Source organism: Lycium barbarum, chromosome 12 (assembly GCF_019175385.1).
Source record: "Lycium barbarum isolate Lr01 chromosome 12, ASM1917538v2, whole genome shotgun sequence".
Taxonomy (NCBI): Eukaryota; Viridiplantae; Streptophyta; class Magnoliopsida; order Solanales; family Solanaceae; genus Lycium; species Lycium barbarum.
Genome location: NC_083348.1, coordinates 15,213,130 through 15,233,495, shown reverse-complemented (window position 1 = coordinate 15,233,495; position 20,366 = coordinate 15,213,130). Strand labels below are relative to the sequence as shown.

The window sequence follows — 20,366 nt, the reverse complement described above, 5'->3', positions numbered from 1 at the left end:
GATGAGTGTTACAATCTCTATATAATCCTCTAATTCTTCCAATAATAAAATAAACTATGTTGAACCTGAATTTGATTTAGATTTAAGGGCCTGAGCAGCTTGATCTTGAATCTTCGTCGTTACATTTGGATTTGAATTATTTGTCACGAGCATGTAGCTTGATCTTGAACACCTTGATATTTGTCCTTGTTCTTAATCTTTAACTTGAACTTGATTGCCTGAGAGCTTCAACTTGTAGCTTGTAGAGAAATATGTGTATTCTCTCCCCTTTATGAGTTATGAGGATCCCTATTTATAGTTTTAGAATTGGTGTAGTTGTGCGATTTGATTAGTTGGTTTGAATTGACCAATCACATTCATCTGGTGACAAGCTCCAATTTGATTGGTCAAAGCATGTCATCCGCACACTTGATATGAATTCATTGGCTTTATCAATTTGACTTGGGTTGTCACCTCATTTGACACGTGGCATGAGCCTGGATTTTAAGATAGGCTAATAGCTTTTGGACCTTGGGCTATTAAAGTGGGCTCATCATTTGGAGCAGAATTAAATGGATTAGCCCAGTGCATTTAAGATTAGATGATTAGTCCAATCATATTAGCCATATTATTCGAACTATTTTCTTGAATTTAATATAGTACAAATTAATTTATGAATTTTAAAAAATAAAATTTCATCGCTTATAATCTTAACTGAAACAAAATTACATAAAATGAACATTTTATATCTGATACAATTATTTGATATGCCTGAACACAAAAGAAATTATGTATATCAGTATAAAACGATCACTATGTCAAAATGTAAGCATTAAATTTTTTAAATCAACATTTAACTAATCTTGTTAATTAAAATTATCCTACCAAATAATAAAATCAAAACGATTCAGACCGGCTATTCCTATGTACTCTCAGAATTGGGTTCTTAGAGCAACTACACAGGAAGGTAATGCAGCTGAATAAATAAATCAACACAATTATTTTTCACGTGGAAAACTCCTTGCTAAAGGGAGGCAAAAACCACGACCTATCTATTATAGGACTTGTCGCACCCCATTTTAACCGGGTCGATTTAAGGAGTATGACGTATTGGTGATTCCCGTTTATTTTGTTTTAAGGAGTCCCCACCTAATTAATTTAACGGTGAATTAGGACACCTAGAGTTTAACTAAGGCAAAGTTAAAACTAAACCTCAATTAATAGTCTGCTTAACCAGTGTGATTCTAAGTAAGGGCTCTATATTATCCTAAAGGAAAGGGGTTAGGCATCCTTTAGAATCCGTTAACTTACGGTTATCCGACCAACTTAGGTTAATTAATTAAATTAAATGTAGGATAAAATTTTTTAGAAAATGACCTTAGAATATTGCTAAAGTTTTAAGAAGAAAATCATGTTAACTAAAGTAATATTTACAGAAAAGAGATAATAATTGGTATAAAGAAAACTTTAGATGCCATTTTAGAATAAAACTCATAAAGGTTATTAAGGCTTTAAATCAAATGCTATTTAGAAATAAAACTTATAAAAGATAGTTTGCATAAAGGAAGACTTTAGATGCTATTTAAATAAAGCTTAAAATGTGGCGGAGAATTTATATGAAATATAGTAAAATGCTATTTAAGATTATACTTGTAGGGAATATAACGATTTTGCCCATAAATAATAGCTTTTAAGAAAAGATTTAAACGATTTTAAACTATGTTACAGGAATATGACGATGTAGAAGAATCTAGACTTATAAATAGGATTCAGCAAGAAATGGGTTTCTTTTATCCTTTTATTACTTCTTATTAAGAGTATGCTAAATTGATTCAAACCTGAGGAATTATTTACAAATTAGACTAGAGTTTGTATTTGCGTATTTGCAATATTTTTTAAATATAATATTTTTTAAATATGATATTTTAAAGTAGCAGAACATGATTTCTTTTACTCCAAGTATGTTATTGAAAATCAACTATCTTAACAAAATAAATATTATAGATACTTTAAATTGACCACCCGTTATATTAAATTAACTCAACGACTCTACTAAGGTTTATCTAAGTTAAGAAGATAAAACAAAATAAAGAGTTAATCATGCAATACAAAACTAAGTACGCGAAAAGAAAAAAACAAGATAGAAGAAGAAATGAGCTAAATGGGCTCAACCCATTTTAAGGATTGTTGATGCTGTTTTCTTTTTTTATTTGGGCCTTAACCCAAAACTCCATCTTTATTCCCCTTGGCTGCGAGCAGAACTGGATACGGAGGAGATGTCGTTGGGCTTTTAGCCCAACATAAAATGTAGGAGAAGAACGAGTCTCTCGGACTCGTATGCGATGATCATGCATAAAACGAAAGGAAAAATATTAGTACGTAATCGATAAATAAGGCTCAAACATATAAAATATAGATTCAAAGTAGATTGGTAAGTTAAATATATATACTGTATATGTTTGAGTATATTCATTCGGGAAATTAACACAACACAGTCAGGATGAAACACAACTCAAAATCCGAATGTCAGGAGGCCATTTGCATGCATAATTTGACTATAGGATTTCGAAAAGGGCTTAAACATCTTCAATGCATAACAAATCATATATTGTCTGCACACTAAATACATTTAACATGCAATCATTGAAACGAGCAGGGTTCTACGTATTCAGTCTAAGGAACCTTCCATTTTCAACTGTTTAGTGCCAATGCTATTCATTTTACATAACCTCTTCATTGTTCAAATCATATGATGGAGAGTTTTCCAATTCAAACAGACTCAGGCAGTCCTTGATTTGATTGAATAAGTCCAATGAGTTTTCACAGAATTGAATTATAAAAGCCATGCGAAATTTAAGTAAGGCTATTGGTTGTTATATCTTTGATGGCATGCCCGCAATGAAAGAGATTAAATACTACCTAGTCATGAGGAACTTAACTGAGAAAAAAAAGTGACATTCAATATTCCTACCAGACATGCTGACTCAAACACAAGTAGGACGGGCCTATCGAATATGATGTCTATTTCTTTTTATAGAACAAATCAACAAGCAGCTAATTTCCTCCTCAAAGTGTGTCGTTTGTTTTATCAAAATAGCAACAGAATAAACAACAAATCACCACAGTTCTTGCTAAACTAACTGAACCTTTCAAAATTACACAAATTGTTATATTGAGATGGTAATTAGAAAGCAACCAGAATCTTCAGGTTCAACAAATCTCAACATATAGCAGTAAAGCTTAATACTACATTCTCACCACACCAAAGCACCTGCCTCTTTCAAAACCAGTAGTTCTTTTAGTATGGTGTTGGCATCATATCATAACAGCCAACTATTAGCAAAGGCAGACACGATGATGGGAATAGAACAGTAGTATAGGGAATTCTTACGAGCATAATCATGGTTCCAAACAAACAACACGACAGCCCAGCAGATAGACAATGGACTTTTATGAGAAACTACACAATACACTAAAGCAAACAGCATTGGCATAGCAATCGCAGCGAATATCTTAAAAAGTCAACTTAACATGAAATTATACACCTCGTCTCCAGGTAAAACTATATTGATAAACCAGAAGAGATTACTCATTTTAGAAGGCATGTTAGCACTCAGAATGGACAAGACCTATTTCAAAATTCATATTTTTTGACATACTCTATTGCATAACTGTGACTGGCTCAGCACAGAGATTCCTAATCTCATGTTTTTAAACACAACAATTATATGTTTGGGAAAGCAGTAGGCAGAAGATAGGATAATATACGCATAACGGCCTGGTTTAGGACCACTAACACTCAGATTGTACAGCAGTTAACTAATATATTCTAACCACAACAACATATAGGCCAGACAATGCAACATTTTAGACAAATTCAGTTGAAACAAGTCAAATTAGCACCCAAACATACCCAACAGATCTTGCTCATATGTTTCGAACATTGACTAAGTCATCCCTACACCTAAACCCACACAAATCATATAACATATGCCTTAACTACGTAACTGGAATTACCTAACTAATTGCTAACATGTCGATATCTTAACTGCCAATCTAGGATAAACAGAGCACGGCTAGAAAAATTAAAGGAGAGCTAAACCAGTCCGAGACGAACACATAAGCAGATTAGCCTACTAACCTGAATAAACCGACATGCTTAAGCTGAATACATAACACATAATAATTAAAGGAGCAAGAACACACAAAAAAAAATAAAGAAAAGGAAAGGTTATTGACCTTCTCGGGATGCAGCGAAATGAGGCTTCGAATCCTCGATCTACACTCGAACACTACCAAATCCGAGCTTGCGATGCTCGGATTCGCAGCAACACCACAGCAATCAACAGAAAACAAAATTGATTTGATATTTCGACTCGATAACAAGAACAAAACAAACGAAAAAAATTGTGAATCGAGCCCGTATTTTTTAGAGAGTTACAGGCGACTAAAAGACTCGGTTTTTCAAGGGATTTTGTGCGACTCAGTCTTTTTTTCAATCCCTTTTCCCTCTGTTTCTTGAAGGCGTTTTGATTTCAAGAATCTTATCTTTTTTTCTCCTCCTCCTTTGATTTTCGACCACAACTATTTATAGGGCTTTGAAGAAGGAGAGAGAGGAGCGGGGGGAGACAAAACGAGCTGGGGGTGATGGTGAGGGTAGCGTGGGTGTGACAGGGGTAACGTGGGTGTCAGAGGCGTGGGTGGAGACGAAGTTAAGTGGAGTGTGTCAGACGAGTGGGGAGCAGAGGTGGAGTGATGGAGGTAGTGGGGGTGTGGGGTGCGTCAGATGATAACGTGGGAGATGGCAGGGAGCGGCGGATGGGGGTCACGTGGTGAATGGCTGAAGTCGGAGGTATGGTGGAGGTGACGTGGTGGCGACGGTGGTGATGGTGGTGATAAGAAGGGAGGAGATGGTGGTGTAGAGGTGACGATGGGGAGGTGGAGAGAATCGACGGGAAGGTGGGGAGGCGGAGAAGCGTGGGGAGCAGGAGAAGGTGGAGGCGTCAGACGCAGTGGAGGACAGTCGGGGTATGGGGTAGTGGAGGTGTCAGAGAAGAACACGTGGGTGTGGTGTAGAAAAAATAGTGGGGGTAACATGGGGGGTGTCGGTAGAGAGGGAATCAGTGGAGGGAGTGAGTGTAAGTGGAGAGGGGCGGCGCGACGGTGAGGAGGCGGTGGAAGTGGGAGGCGGAGACGAGGAAAAGAGAGAAGAAGGAACGAAGAGGGAGGTGGGGTGAGAAATGAGAGGAAACCCTAAGGGTTTCCCCTTTTTGGACGAAATGGGTCGGACCCAGTCCATTTATGGACTGGGTTGATTTTTTAGACCAGGTATTAAAAGGATGGCTAATAAATTAAAAAATGGATTGGTCTAAAAATTGAGTCAAAAATATGGACTGATACAAAAAAATATTTATGAGTTGATTGGACTTCGATTTGGGGTCCTGTAAGTCAAAATACGGACCGAGTGCAAGAAATAGTTTGGTTTTTTTCTAAATTTGAATAAGGGACTTATTTAAATAACTTGTGTTAAAATATTGCTCGACATGAGATATGCAATCATCAATGCTCGGATAAAAATAGCGTTATAATAGCCGTGCAATAATATTTCGAAAAATCCACACTGAAATAAATACTATTATTTAATTATGCAAAGATAAATGCTATGCGTGTACGTAAGCTGGTAAAATACTGAAATAATAAAAAATTATGAATTATGATAATAATAATAATAATAATAATAATAATAATAATAATAATAATAATAATAATAATAATAACGGTAATAGAATAATGAAGTGCCGGTACTGATTAGAGACTGATAATTCAATAAAAAATAACTATATATATTATAATTTTTCTAAAAATATTAGAGGCGTAAATAGGTATTTTGGGAGAGAGGCGGGACAAAATTGGGTGTCAACAGGACTTTTCTCAACTTCACTAAACACGAATAGTTTAAAGGTTTACACACTTCCTTGTAAGACCTAAAGGAATTGTTCCCTAACAGTCCCGCCTCTACCCACTTATACAATAATCTATCTCGAGACAATGTCCAGTCAAGAGATCCCTTATAACTCGATAACCAACGAAACACCTATTACACAATACTTGCAAAGGTAAATAGATGGAACCATAATAGAACCTAACTATAACAACTATATAAATTAATGATAAATCTTGATGAGCTCCGGTGCTTTATTGATACATAGTTGGCTCTTCTTGAGACTAAGTGTTGCAACTGCTCACTATGCCTCTCATTGGAATATAGTGATTGTGGTTAAGTTCTAAAGTTTGTTCATGTTGTATATATATAGGAGTAGATGCCACCTTTGAATTGTTGAATCCAGCCAAGTTTTGGCTTCATTAATTGCACCCGAAAACCAAACCATGTTTGACTTGGATCCTCCTTCTTTCCTTGTATGTGTACTTGCTATTCCTTCTCTTTCTTCAATGCTAATTTCACGTGTCCAACTTATGGTAAGGATTCCATAAAGTTAAACTTCGAATCCTCATTGAATAGGAATCAGTCACCGTGCCATTCTCTTAGTCGGTTATGAAATTTCTTGGTTGACAGTCTCCTATGCTGTAGGGATAAGGATCATTTCCTTTGAGCAGTTCCTTTGAATGTTGTGACTGCTTCACTGAATCCTTATAAATCTGTCTGGATATCTAGTTCTTTGAATGTTTCCTTATATCTCCCTTCAATGTCATTGGGTACATTATCTGTCAAATCATCAAAGTTTTAATATAAGCTCATCATCTATCGTTCAGCCATCAGCTACTCAGCAAAAACTTGTTCCAATTTAAACACATAAATTTAATACTTTTCGAACAACTAGCTACGAAACAATACATCAAACTCTAGCATACAAACTTTGGAAAGTATTTCAAAAAACTAAAATTTTAAACTTTCAATTATATTTGGAAAAAATAGCATGTGCCCAACATATGCAAGACTCATTATCCGGACAAGACTTTTTCTACACAATGTTCAACACTCGTTTCTGACTACTCTGACTCCAATATGGTTCACCTCCGGAAGACCAACTCTTGAATTGAGCGATCCATTACTAGCATAGCAAATGATTGAACTCCACAGAGGATCGACAGTGGTGCACTACTAGGGGTGCATGTGTGCGCGAGAGAGTTGAAATATTTGAAAGTAAGAAAGTCAATTTTCAAAATCCTAATTATATATGCTCCCACTTTGCAACATAAAGGCGATCACAGAGTTAGATTGCGGTCCGCAAAACCCCACTGTCACCCCGTTACCAGACTAAGGCAGTGGTGATGTGGCCTCACTTTTACAGTCCACAAATTGGTCGCAGGCCAATTCTGCGTCCCACAAATTTTCTCATTTCCTCCACACGCTTGTTCACAAGCTATGACACTTCATGAAATAATTTGTTTGTTCCATAAGAAGAGCATTAATTGTGAAAGAAGTAAAGTAAAATTAATTATTGCATGGTATTAAGAATAAAACTGATAAAATTTCATACTTGAAGTAATAAGGATGAAATAGTATAAGACAAAATATATTCTAAATGAGTCTCCCGTTGTTTTTCTTACTTTATTTGAAAATCTCAACAATTGATAACTCTCTCTCTCTCTCTCTCTCTCTCTCTCTCTCTCTCTCTCTCTCTCTCTCTCACACACACACACACACACACACACACACACACACACATATATATATATATATATATATATATATATATATATATATATATATATATTAGCCATCTTTATATTTTACATTGTCATTTATTAATTTTTTCTAAGAGTTATAGGGAAAACTTTTCCATACCAAACTCTAAAAGATCAAAAACTAATTTTTCAATTTGTATTTTTTGAAAAATATTTCGAGAATGGTACGCGGATCTCCTGGAGAGGAAGGTATACCCAGGCACGATTCTAACTCCTGAGCTCAGGAGTGATATTTTCGAATACCTTAAAGCTAACAGTGATTGTTTTGCTTGGTCCCATCAAGATAAGGAAGGTATACCCTAGAGGTTGCAACCCACAAGTTAAACCTGGACCTCAGCTTCCCACTAATGAAGCAGAAGAAGCAGCCTATAGCTGAGGTTCGCAATAGGTTTGTTAAAGTAGAGGTTACGAGGTTGCTCAACATAGGGTCCATCGGGGAGGTTAAGTACCCGAATTTGTTAGCCAATATAGTTGTAGTACCTAACAAAGGAAATATATATCGCATGTGCATAGACTTTAAAGATTTTAATAAGGCGTTTCCGAAGGACTCATTCCCATTACCAAACATAGATCACGACTGGGCATGAGATAATGAGTTTTCTCGATGCTTACTCTCGTATAATCAAATAAGAATGCACTCGGAGGATCAAAATAAAAAATCATTCATCACCAATTTTGGCACTTACTGCTACAATGTGATGCCTTTCGGACTTAAAAATGCTAGGGCCACCTATCAGAGGTTAGTCAATAAAATGTTTGAACAGCAAATTGCAAAAACTATGAAAGTATACATTGATGATATGCTTGTCCAAAGTATTTGTGCAGAAGACGATTTAAGTCATCTGCAAGAAACATTTGCCATGCTGAAGAAGTATAACATGAAGCAACCCGAAGAAATGTGATTTCGGAGTTGGCTCGGAGTTGGTTCTTAGGTTTCCTTATCTCTCAAAGAGGAATTAAGGTAAACCCGGACGGGATCAACTGATCGAGGAAATCCCGAACACCTTAGACAATGTGAAAGCAGTGCAACGGCTGATAGAGCGGTTACCATGTAACGACCCGTTCGGTCGTTATTGCACTTTTGACCCATTTACCCTCGTTGACCCTTTCCTGAGCCCTGTTAGTATGATTTTGATCGCGGGGTTGGTTGGCATGGTTCCCGAGGTAATCAGGCGAGTTTTATGATGTCTTATGTGAAATAGAGCCTTAAAGCGAAAAACCATTGATCAATAGTTGACTTTTGGGTAAACGAACTTTTTAAAAAAATCTGTCCATTCTGAGAGGTCCGGATGGCCGATTATGACTTGGTGGAATATTCAGTTCGATTTTCGAGGCACTCGAAAGCATTTTGGGATATTGGTTGGAAAGTTGTTCTTTGGCTATTGGGTGTTGACCTGGTCAAATAGACCTCCGTTAGGAATTTTGAGACTACTAGTGAGTTCGCAACATGTTTTTATGTATTCTCGTTTGCATCTGGGAGATCTCCGGTGATTGTCGGGTTTTGGGAATGAGATAGTGAAAAAACAGCAATCTGCTGGTGTCTGATGTCCCACTGGCGCGTGGTAAGTGGACTCGTGGGAGTTCGCTTCAGCAGACGGAGTTCCGCTGGACAGGATACACTGTAGCTATTGGGGAATCGTGGGAGCAGTCCCGCTGTAGCGGTCCCACTGCCGCTGTGGTGAGAAACGCATATCAGAATCCTATTTAATGCTAAGTAAAACCCTTCATTTTCTATTCCTACATCTATTACTCCTAAGTGTCTTTAAGGAGAATTGAAGAGGTGCTAAACAGATTCTTCTTGGGGGTAAGTTCTCTAACCTTGATTTCCTTTATTCACCTTTCTTAAGCATGAATACAAGGTAGAAAATCTATAGAACTTAAGGAAGAAGATGGGCTTTGATGTTTACTTTATCCTTTGATATTTAGTCTTCCAATATGAGATTAATTGATGGATTTGACTAATCTAAGCATGAAATTTGATGAATTAGTGACCAATAGGCTTGAATTTTCCATTATAGTTGAAAAATTGAAAGATTAAAAGATAGGGTTTTTACCCAAATTGGGGGTTTTTGCTTTGAATGATGAAATTGATCAATATTTGAGATAATTTTTCTATTGGGAAGTAGAATTGAACTTCTAGAACGCTGGGTTACCTATTCCATCCTTGAAATACCTGTTTTACCCTTGTGGGCCTGTTTTCCTTCTTTTACTTAGTTGAATTTGATTCAAACGAATGTATAGCAATATGGGTATCGTTGTTTCTTGTTTCTAACTTAGAATTCGATAATGGCTAAACTTTGAGTACTTAGAGGATCTTCGGAAGGGCAAGGCTCAGATTAGATTATTTGTAGCTCCAGCTCGGCAGCGAGGTAGGTTATGGCTTACCTTCTGGTTAGACTTCGGTTAGCGAAGCATATGTAGATTTAGTTAATATCAGAGAAAGCACGTTATGCCTTCGGGTATGAAGTTGGGATGGATATTCTTAGGTTGGTATTGTTGACTGATTTGTGGGATTGTTCCCTCTTTGTGATTTATTGGCTTGTTACCATATGTGTGATATTAGACTTGTACTTAGTTGCCATATTATGATTATGATACGATTTTATCTCTCGCTTATCTTGACATTATCATGGACAGAGGAAAGGACTTAACTTGACATTGGTATTGTGATATGTGTCCATGGGTGGCACGACTGGGATTGATATGATTCACTTGATATTGTTATTTTGCATTGCATTCATCCTCATTTCCATAATAAATTGATATTACCAGTGATTGGTGCTGATGATGATAAGTGAGTAAGAAACATTCGTGATTCTTTGGACATATTTGATATAGTAGTCATCTCTGGGCTGTGTGCGGAATGGCTAGTGGTGTGGAGGTGAAATCCAATTAGGTGGGTTCCATAAGGTGTTATGTGGGCTTGTCTCCATAATTACTATGTTTGTGTCTTGTATTTACATTTATCTCTTTCTTTATATCTCACTTATCATCAGAAATGGAAGGGTAATGAAATTGTTTGATATTGTGAAGTGTACTTCATGACAAGTGTAATTGATGTTATGCATGGCATACATTCTTATTTCATATGATGATTTGTTATGAACTATGATTGTAAATGATGATACATGAGAGAATGTAGCCTCTGAGGTCTGTGTCGGAGAGCGTAAAAGAGAGATGAGTGTCCGATGTCGGAGGTCTTTGCCGAGATCGTGAGAGTGTCCAATGCCCAAGTCTTTGCCGAGATCGTGAGAGTGGTACATGGACTTCGCGGGTCCCCCAAGGGTCATGACTATCAAGACGTGGAGGTATTCCGTCCGTGGCATGTGTGTACGATATGAGACAATTGGCCAGTGCATTGCATTGCGTCGCACATGTATTCATATACATCCATTCATATCTTTGATTCTAATTGTTGCATCTATTGTATTGCATGCATTCAGCCTTGATTTCTTAGTTGTTGATTCATTGGAGATGTTGCATGGTTGTTAATCACTTATGTAGACACTTGACAGATTCGAGGACTAGAGATTCCGCCTAGGCTATGATTGTAGACTATTGAGATCTAGTGTGGTTCACATTACTGCAAGTCTTACGTGGATGTGATTAGTGATTACTTCATTCTCGTACTTCATGGATTCCGACGTGATACTTCTATACTTGAGTTGTTGTTCTAGGACTGTGTGGTGTTTGTACTTGATTGTGAGCATGTCTATTCTTTAGTTTCTTTCTTTATATATGTTAGCTAACTATTGTCGACCTATGATACCTACCAGTACATAGTGTTTGTACTAATACTACTCTTGTTACACCTTTTCCGGGTGTAGAGTTGTTCCAGAGACATGAGCGAGATTCGGTTAGCCTTCAAGGATCTCATAGAGTTCATTTGGACTTTTCTGTTTAATTCTCATTCTAAATAGAAGTTGTATTCAGGTTGTGTTTGTAACTTTGATTCAATTTGTATACTTAGAAGCTTTTGTACTATTCAGACCAAATTCCTTGGGTAGTTATTGTATTTTCCGCATTTTTATTCATCTATGATTTTGGACTTCTATTGCTCTTATTATTTATTTATGTTGTTGGATGAATCTTTAAGGGACAGGTTTGCCTACCAGGTGGGAAAAGGGTAAGTACCCGCACTGTTACATCCCGTATTTTTGAACGTCGGATTAATTGTAAGTTGAGGTGGGACCCACACGTCAAGATTTTTTTTTGGGACATGTGAAAAATTATATGAATCACATATGTGAAGTTAAACACAACTCAAGAAGGACCCTTGGGCCAAATCAAAGTGGAAGTCCTCCAAACGAATATTTTTAAGAAAACGTTTTCGGGTGACCTGACTTTGGGGGGCAAAAACTGTATTATAAGTTTGGAATTTGGAAAATAACCAAGAGATAGAAGTTATAGATAATTGAATTAGCTTTCCAACCATAGGTCGTGGGTTCCTAGGTGACGTCGGTACAAGGAGATATGGACGTTTTAAGGTCGAAAGGTCAGTGGGCTATGCCCAACTCGGGACCAACCGAGTTGGCCCAAAAAAATGAAAAGAAAAATTTAGGCCCAAGGTGAGAGGGTGGCCGGCCATACCTGGTCCAAGCCCACCAAATTAATTAATTTCCATGTGACAAATTAATTATAAAGGGATCATTATCCCTTAGATGATTCAAGAAACTTAGAAGGAGAAAGAACAAACAAAACAAGAGCAAAAAAAAGGACCATTTCGGGTTTGGCCATAGAAAATTCAACCCTCCAAATCTTGCTTCAAAAATTATTTTCTTGTGGTATTCCTACTAATTCAAGGGTCCTTTACAACTTGGTGTAGTTGTTTTGGAAGAAGGAACACTTATTTCTTCAAGTTGACAACTTGTTCAAGTGAAGAAGTTTGTAGAAAAAGGTAAGAATCAATTCCTTTTTATTATGTTATGAAGGTTTGTTTATGTTGTGGTATGTGGAAATGAGTAGAAATTATGGAAATAAGGAAGTTTGCAAAGTGGGTATGTATATATATATGTAGCCATGAGTGTATATATGTTGTATACATATATGAGTTGAATTTTATGTTGTATTCTAGTTGTGGTTATGGTGAAAATTATATTGGGAATGAAAGTTGAATGAATTTTGGTTGAAGTTGGGATGTAGAAGATTACGTCACTTTAGAATGATTTTGTGATATTATGGATATGAAGTTGTTAAGATGTGAATTATGATTATGGTTGATGAAATTGGAAGATGGAAGTATGTTATGGATATGTAGGTTGAATATTAGAAGTTTTGGATGAATTATGACTTTGGTGGAAAGTTTGTATATTTTGTATATCTTGGGAATATTTTGTGGAAATGATATGAAATGCTTCCGAATTATGTTGTAATGATCTTGATTAGTAATGAATATGAAAATGTCGATATTGATTTGAAAATACGAAGTTGGAATGAAGGCTACGACGTTATGTTGGAAAGATGACTAATTATGCTATATTGTGTTTTGTAGTGATTATTGTTGTTGTTGGTGTTGTTGTTGGATTGTTGTTGATTGTTTTGGCCGAGTTGAATTCTCGGGGGCGCTATATGTATAGGGGAGATGCTGCCCAAATTTTTGTAGAAAATGTTGACTCAAGATTTAGGACTTAAGTCTTATGGCTAACAATTGGTAAACGTGACCATTTGTAGATTTCGGGCGAAACGGGAATTGAATTCGAAAAGGCGTAAAGACCATATAAGGTATGTAAAGCTATCCCGATTCTTCTTTTGGCATGCCCTAGGTGTACTAGGATCGGATTTGAGCCTCGGAAAGCGTTCTGCTCATCGGAATCCGCATTTGAAAATACCCCTTTTTCATTCAATGGAATTGAACCCTATAAGTATGCTTTATTGAAAGAATTGTGCAAACTTCCGCAAATTGTCTAGAAAATTATGGAATGTCCCCAGAACCTCCGTAGGTGACTTTATAAGCTTAAAATACGTAATTTGAGCCCACCGCTTCGTTTGTCCCGAGGTGGGCCCACTATTTCCGATTTTACCCTTTTGTGTTTATGACTTGTCTTCGAGCATTTTTTTTAAGAAATATTCTAACTACTCTTTTAACTACTAAATAAAAATTGTTTTAATATTTCATTAAGCCTTATGAATTGTTTTGGAACTTGGGAACGATCTCAGAAAGATTATGCTTCCGTAACCCATTTTGACATTCGAATTTCACTTACTATGACTCCGTTCGATTTCATTGATTTGATCTGTCATTCGATATGCTTCATTGAGTCTCTGGAAATATATATGGTGTTTTTATTGCATTTAGTTTCTCATTACTCCATTCGTGGATGCCTCAATGTTTCCCACACTGAGCCCGGGCCAGGATATGTTGTCAAGCGTATTCCACTGCATTGTTCGCCGTGCCTCGATGTGAGGGGGCAGGTATATATGTACATGGGTTGTGGAGTATGCTGTGCCATGTACACACATTCTGATATGATATGATCTGATATGGCCATCTGATATGATATGTTATGTTACGGGGTTATCCCCTATTCTGCTCCTTATATGTGGTGGCACCAGCGTCGGGGGGTGGCCACATTCTGTTTGCCGAGTCCCTTGGCAGGGGCCGGGTATGATATGGTATATGTTTCTGTACACACTCTTCATGTTTTGAAAATATGCATTTGAAATTTCGGATATTACACTCACTTTTCTGTAAGTTCTGTTTCGGTTATGATCTTGTTCCGTAATGGGACCAGGTACGACATATGTTCTCAGCAAGTACTATTTATGCTTTATGATCAGCATTTTGCTAACCTGGATGTTCCGTTCATTTTCTGTATCTTCTGCTTCGATTATGACTTTGTTTACTATGTTCCGTGCTTTACATACTCAGTACATATTTCGTACTGACCCCCTTTCTTCGGGGGCTGCGTTTTCATGCCGCGCAGGTACAGACGACAGGTTCGCTGATCCATCTGTTTAGGATCCCACTTCTGCTATTTTGGGGCGCTCTCTTCTTCAGAGCCCACTTTTTGGTACAGTCTGTCACTGCTATCTGGATATGTACATTGTTCTGGGTATGACGGGGCCCTGTCCCGTCTTATGATTATGTTATGTTCTGTAGAGGTCTGTGGATATATCTGTATGGGTTCTGTACATATGTTTGGGATACTTTGTCCTATGATGGCCTTATCGGCCTATGTGTGCCAAGTCTGCTTTTTATGCTAAATTCTGTAGCGTCCACTAATATTATTATTATATTATTTTGTTAATATGCTAATTTGGGTATCGGGTACGTATAGGTGCCCAGCTAGGGCACTGGTCGCGGCCCACGGGGTTGGGTCGTGACAAAAGTGGTATCAGAGCGGTTCGTCCTCGGAATGTCTACAGACCGTGTCTAGTAGAGTCTTGTTTATCGGTGTGTTGTGCACCACATCTATAAACAGGATGCTACAGGGCATTTAGGGTGTTACCTTTCTTTGAATCTTAGATCGTGCGATAGAGCCAGCTGTAGGAAATGAATTCTTTTTTTTATTAACCCTTGATTTCAGCTGGAGGACGGTATCGACGTAAGACAGCGACTGATGATATTGGAAGCTGCACAGTACACAGGTAAGTAATGGTATGAAAGACGTATGCTGGGTAAGGTATTTGAAGTACGATTGAAACACAAGCTGAAGATTAAAAAGAAAAATAAACAAGAAAGTGTAGCAGGTGCCATTTGAGTTGGGCATGTGAGGTAAGCCTCGGCATCTTTGTACTCTTATTTGAAATTGTTAGCCCCGTGTAGCTATGATGCGATATGATATGATATGTATATACGTATATGTGTTGGCCCTGTGAGGCATGGTTGGTATTTCCTGTGTACAGGTTTTGGGATAGTAAGAAATACAGAGGAACCTCTGCCCAAATTTTTCTAGGAATATAAAGAGGAAAATGAGATATAAATTCTTAACATGTCTTGAGGGTCGATACCGATAGGGCAAACCCATTATGTTGGATTAAAGTTTAAGAGATACCCTCCATAGCATTCGTAAGAAGCATTATCTTTGTTTGGAAAATTTTATCTCGAGAAAGCATATACGAGTAGCAAATTCGCAATTTATTTAAATGGACCAGAAATATGTTCCAACCCCATTTTGCTTTAGCACAGCCCATGTGAAGGGCAAAAATATGTGGAAGGGCAAAAATGTCCAACGATTAAGTTTCCTCTAATTGGAAGGATACAAAGTGTATGACAGGCAGTTGGGAATTGAGTGGTTCGCTCACGACTCAAAAATATATATATAAATATGGAGGTAATTATGTGAATTAAGTACTAAAAGATTCCGCGAAGTTCGTCGGACTCTAGTTTTCTTTTGCTGGTGGTCGGAAGATGCCTTACAGTAACATTCCATCAGTTTTCATCGACGGATTGGAGATGGAATTTGTGGAATAAAAACATAAACTCGTGGGCTGTCTAGAATTTTATATATATACATGAAGGTAAATATTGAGGATTTACAGGGGGCGACATGGTAACTATATAGTCAGAAAAGTAAAAGAATTCTCGTTAGGTCGGGGTGGTACCCGCAACGAGAACGTTTTGAAAAGTTGTCAAGACCCCGACTTGTCTTAAATTACGTGACAAAGGACGTGCGGGGCAATTGGTGTAATTATACCGGCCTTAACGTGCCTAAATGCATTAAAGTTGTAAGGTTAAGCGTGCTATGGCCAGAGCAATTCTGAGATGGGTGACCCCCTGGGAAGTAAACTAAAATTTTCACAAGTATAGGAATAAGGGACGAATGGGAAATTTGAGGTAACTTAAAGGAAATTAGGATATGCGGAGTGATTAGAAACCCTCAAGAAGTCGGGTAGACTAAGACAAGATAAGCTGGCGAGGAAGAAGATAGCGCAATGCAACTTGGGAATGAGAGTAAGTTTGAATAAGCATTTGGGAATTGTTTTGTAAGCAAAATGGTAATAAATGTGTATGTGTGCATATGACACCCCATTCATGATTGTACCGACCGACAGGTGGACCTCAGTAGCCAGTGTCGCGAGGTATGAAAGATATTAACAGAACAGAATTTGAGAGACAAAGCGAAAGAAATGGTACAGATATTACAAGTAAACTGACACTAGTTCCGTCGCCAGCTAAGGCCGGGACGTTCTAGCACAACGATGTTCAGAAATAGAAAGAAAACGAGTACGTAAAAAGAGGATAGTAATAGTAACGTTTGGGAAATTTGAAGGAAAGAAAGAGACCTCTCCGACGTATTATAATACCCCATAAGGCTAGTTGAACATTCGAGGACGAATGTTCTAAAGGGGGGGAGGATGTTACATCCCGTATTTTTGAACGTCGGATTAATTGTAAGTTGAGGTGGGACCCACACGTCAAGATTTTTTTTTGGGACATGTGAAAAATTATATGAATCACATATGTGAAGTTAAACACAACTCAAGAAGGACCCTTGGGCCAAATCAAAGTGGAAGTCCTCCAAACGAATATTTTTAAGAAAACGTTTTCGGGTGACCTGACTTTGGGGGGCAAAAACTGTATTATAAGTTTGGAATTTGGAAAATAACCAAGAGATAGAAGTTATAGATAATTGAATTAGCTTTCCAACCATAGGTCGTGGGTTCCTAGGTGACGTCGGTACAAGGAGATATGGACGTTTTAAGGTCGAAAGGTCAGTGGGCTATGCCCAACTCGGGACCAACCGAGTTGGCCCAAAAAAATGAAAAGAAAAATTTAGGCCCAAGGTGAGAGGGTGGCCGGCCATACCTGGTCCAAGCCCACCAAATTAATTAATTTTCATGTGACAAATTAATTATAAAGGGATCATTATCCCTTAGATGATTCAAGAAACTTAGAAGGAGAAAGAACAAACAAAACAAGAGCAAAAAAAAGGACCATTTCGGGTTTGGCCATAGAAAATTCAACCCTCCAAATCTTGCTTCAAAAATTATTTTCTTGTGGTATTCCTACTAATTCAAGGGTCCTTTACAACTTGGTGTAGTTGTTTTGGAAGAAGGAACACTTATTTCTTCAAGTTGACAACTTGTTCAAGTGAAGAAGTTTGTAGAAAAAGGTAAGAATCAATTCCTTTTTCTTATGTTATGAAGGTTTGTTTATGTTGTGGTATGTGGAAATGAGTAGAAATTATGGAAATAAGGAAGTTTGCAAAGTGGGTATGTATATATATATGTAGCCATGAGTGTATATATGTTGTATACATATATGAGTTGAATTTTATGTTGTATTCTAGTTGTGGTTATGGTGAAAATTATATTGGGAATGAAAGTTGAATGAATTTTGGTTGAAGTTGGGATGTAGAAGATTACGTCACTTTAGAATGATTTTGTGATATTATGGAAATGAAGTTGTTAAGATGTGAATTATGATTATGGTTGATGAAATTGGAAGATGGAAGTATGTTATGGATATGTAGGTTGAATGTTAGAAGTTTTGGATGAATTATGACTTTGGTGGAAAGTTTGTATATTTTGTATATCTTGGGAATATTTTGTGGAAATGATATGAAATGCTTCCGAATTATGTTGTAATGATCTTGATTAGTAATGAATATGAAAATGTCGATATTGATTTGAAAATACGAAGTTGGAATGAAGGCTACGACGTTATGTTGGAAAGATGACTAATTATGCTATATTGTGTTTTGTAGTGATTATTGTTGTTGTTGGTGTTGTTGTTGGATTGTTGTTGATTGTTTTGGCCGAGTTGAATTCTCGGGGGCGCTATATGTATAGGGGAGATGCTGCCCAAAGTTTTGTAGAAAATGTTGACTCAAGATTTAGGACTTAAGTCTTATGGCTAACAATTGGTAAACGTGACCATTTGTAGATTTCGGGCGAAACGGGAATTGAATTCGAAAAGGCGTAAAGACCATATAAGGTATGTAAAGCTATCCCGATTCTTCTTTTGGCATGCCCTAGGTGTACTAGGATCGGATTTGAGCCTCGGAAAGCGTTCTGCTCATCGGAATCCGCATTTGAAAATACCCCTTTTTCATTCAATGGAATTGAACCCTATAAGTATGCTTTATTGAAAGAATTGTGCAAACTTCCGCAAATTGTCTAGAAAATTATGGAATGTCCCCAGAACCTCCGTAGGTGACTTTATAAGCTTAAAATACGTAATTTGAGCCCACCGCTTCGTTTGTCCCGAGGTGGGCCCACTATTTCCGATTTTACCCTTTTGTGTTTATGACTTGTCTTCGAGCATTTTTTTTAAGAAATATTCTAACTACTCTTTTAACTACTAAATAAAAATTGTTTTAATATTTCATTAAGCCTTATGAATTGTTTTGGAACTTGGGAACGATCTCAGAAAGATTATGCTTCCGTAACCCATTTTGACATTCGAATTTCACTTACTATGACTCCGTTCGATTTCATTGATTTGATCTGTCATTCGATATGCTTCATTGAGTCTCTGGAAATATATATGGTGTTTTTATTGCATTTAGTTTCTCATTACTCCATTCGTGGATGCCTCAATGTTTCCCACACTGAGCCCGGGCCAGGATATGTTGTCAAGCGTATTCCACTGCATTGTTCGCCGTGCCTCGATGTGAGGGGGCAGGTATATATGTACATGGGTTGTGGAGTATGCTGTGCCATGTACACACATTCTGATATGATATGATCTGATATGGCCATCTGATATGATATGTTATGTTACGGGGTTATCCCCTATTCTGCTCCTTATATGTGGTGGCACCAGCGTCGGGGGGTGGCCACATTCTGTTTGCCGAGTCCCTTGGCAGGGGCCGGGTATGATATGGTATATGTTTCTGTACACACTCTTCATGTTTTGAAAATATGCATTTGAAATTTCGGATATTACACTCACTTTTCTGTAAGTTCTGTTTCGGTTATGATCTTGTTCCGTAATGGGACCAGGTACGACATATGTTCTCAGCAAGTACTATTTATGCTTTATGATCAGCATTTTGCTAACCTGGATGTTCCGTTCATTTTCTGTATCTTCTGCTTCGATTATGACTTTGTTTACTATGTTCCGTGCTTTACATACTCAGTACATATTTCGTACTGACCCCCTTTCTTCGGGGGCTGCGTTTTCATGCCGCGCAGGTACAGACGACAGGTTCGCTGATCCATCTGTTTAGGATCCCACTTCTGCTATTTTGGGGCGCTCTCTTCTTCAGAGCCCACTTTTTGGTACAGTCTGTCACTGCTATCTGGATATGTACATTGTTCTGGGTATGACGGGGCCCTGTCCCGTCTTATGATTATGTTATGTTCTGTAGAGGTCTGTGGATATATCTGTATGGGTTCTGTACATATGTTTGGGATACTTTGTCCTATGATGGCCTTATCGGCCTATGTGTGCCAAGTCTGCTTTTTATGCTAAATTCTGTAGCGTCCACTAATATTATTATTATATTATTTTGTTAATATGCTAATTTGGGTATCGGGTACGTATAGGTGCCCAGCTAGGGCACTGGTCGCGGCCCACGGGGTTGGGTCGTGACACGCACGATCAGTGATTTGAGTTCTGACAATTCATATCCCAGTCATCCGAAAAGTGCCACAAGTTCTTCTCATTGTTGAAGAAGAAAAATGATTTTTAATGGACACCAGAGTGTCATCAAGCTTGCGAGATTTGAAGAAATATTTGTCTAGTCCATCGTTGATGTCGAAGCCAAAGGATGGAGAGCAACTTCTGGTGT

General features: G+C 37.6%; 2 long non-coding RNA genes across 2 annotated transcripts; both read left to right on the top strand.

The window, feature by feature from the left end:
- The first annotated feature begins 11,860 nt into the window (after positions 1-11,860).
- Positions 11,861-14,933, top strand: LOC132625117 (uncharacterized). Its single transcript, XR_009576652.1, has 3 exons — positions 11,861-12,583; positions 13,357-13,407; positions 14,610-14,933. It is a non-coding gene; the product is annotated as an uncharacterized LOC132625117 (long non-coding RNA).
- A 2,599-nt stretch (positions 14,934-17,532) lies between these two features.
- LOC132623124 (uncharacterized) lies at positions 17,533-20,091 on the top strand. Its single transcript, XR_009576103.1, has 3 exons — positions 17,533-17,741; positions 18,515-18,565; positions 19,768-20,091. It is a non-coding gene; the product is annotated as an uncharacterized LOC132623124 (long non-coding RNA).
- Positions 20,092-20,366: the final 275 nt, after the last annotated feature.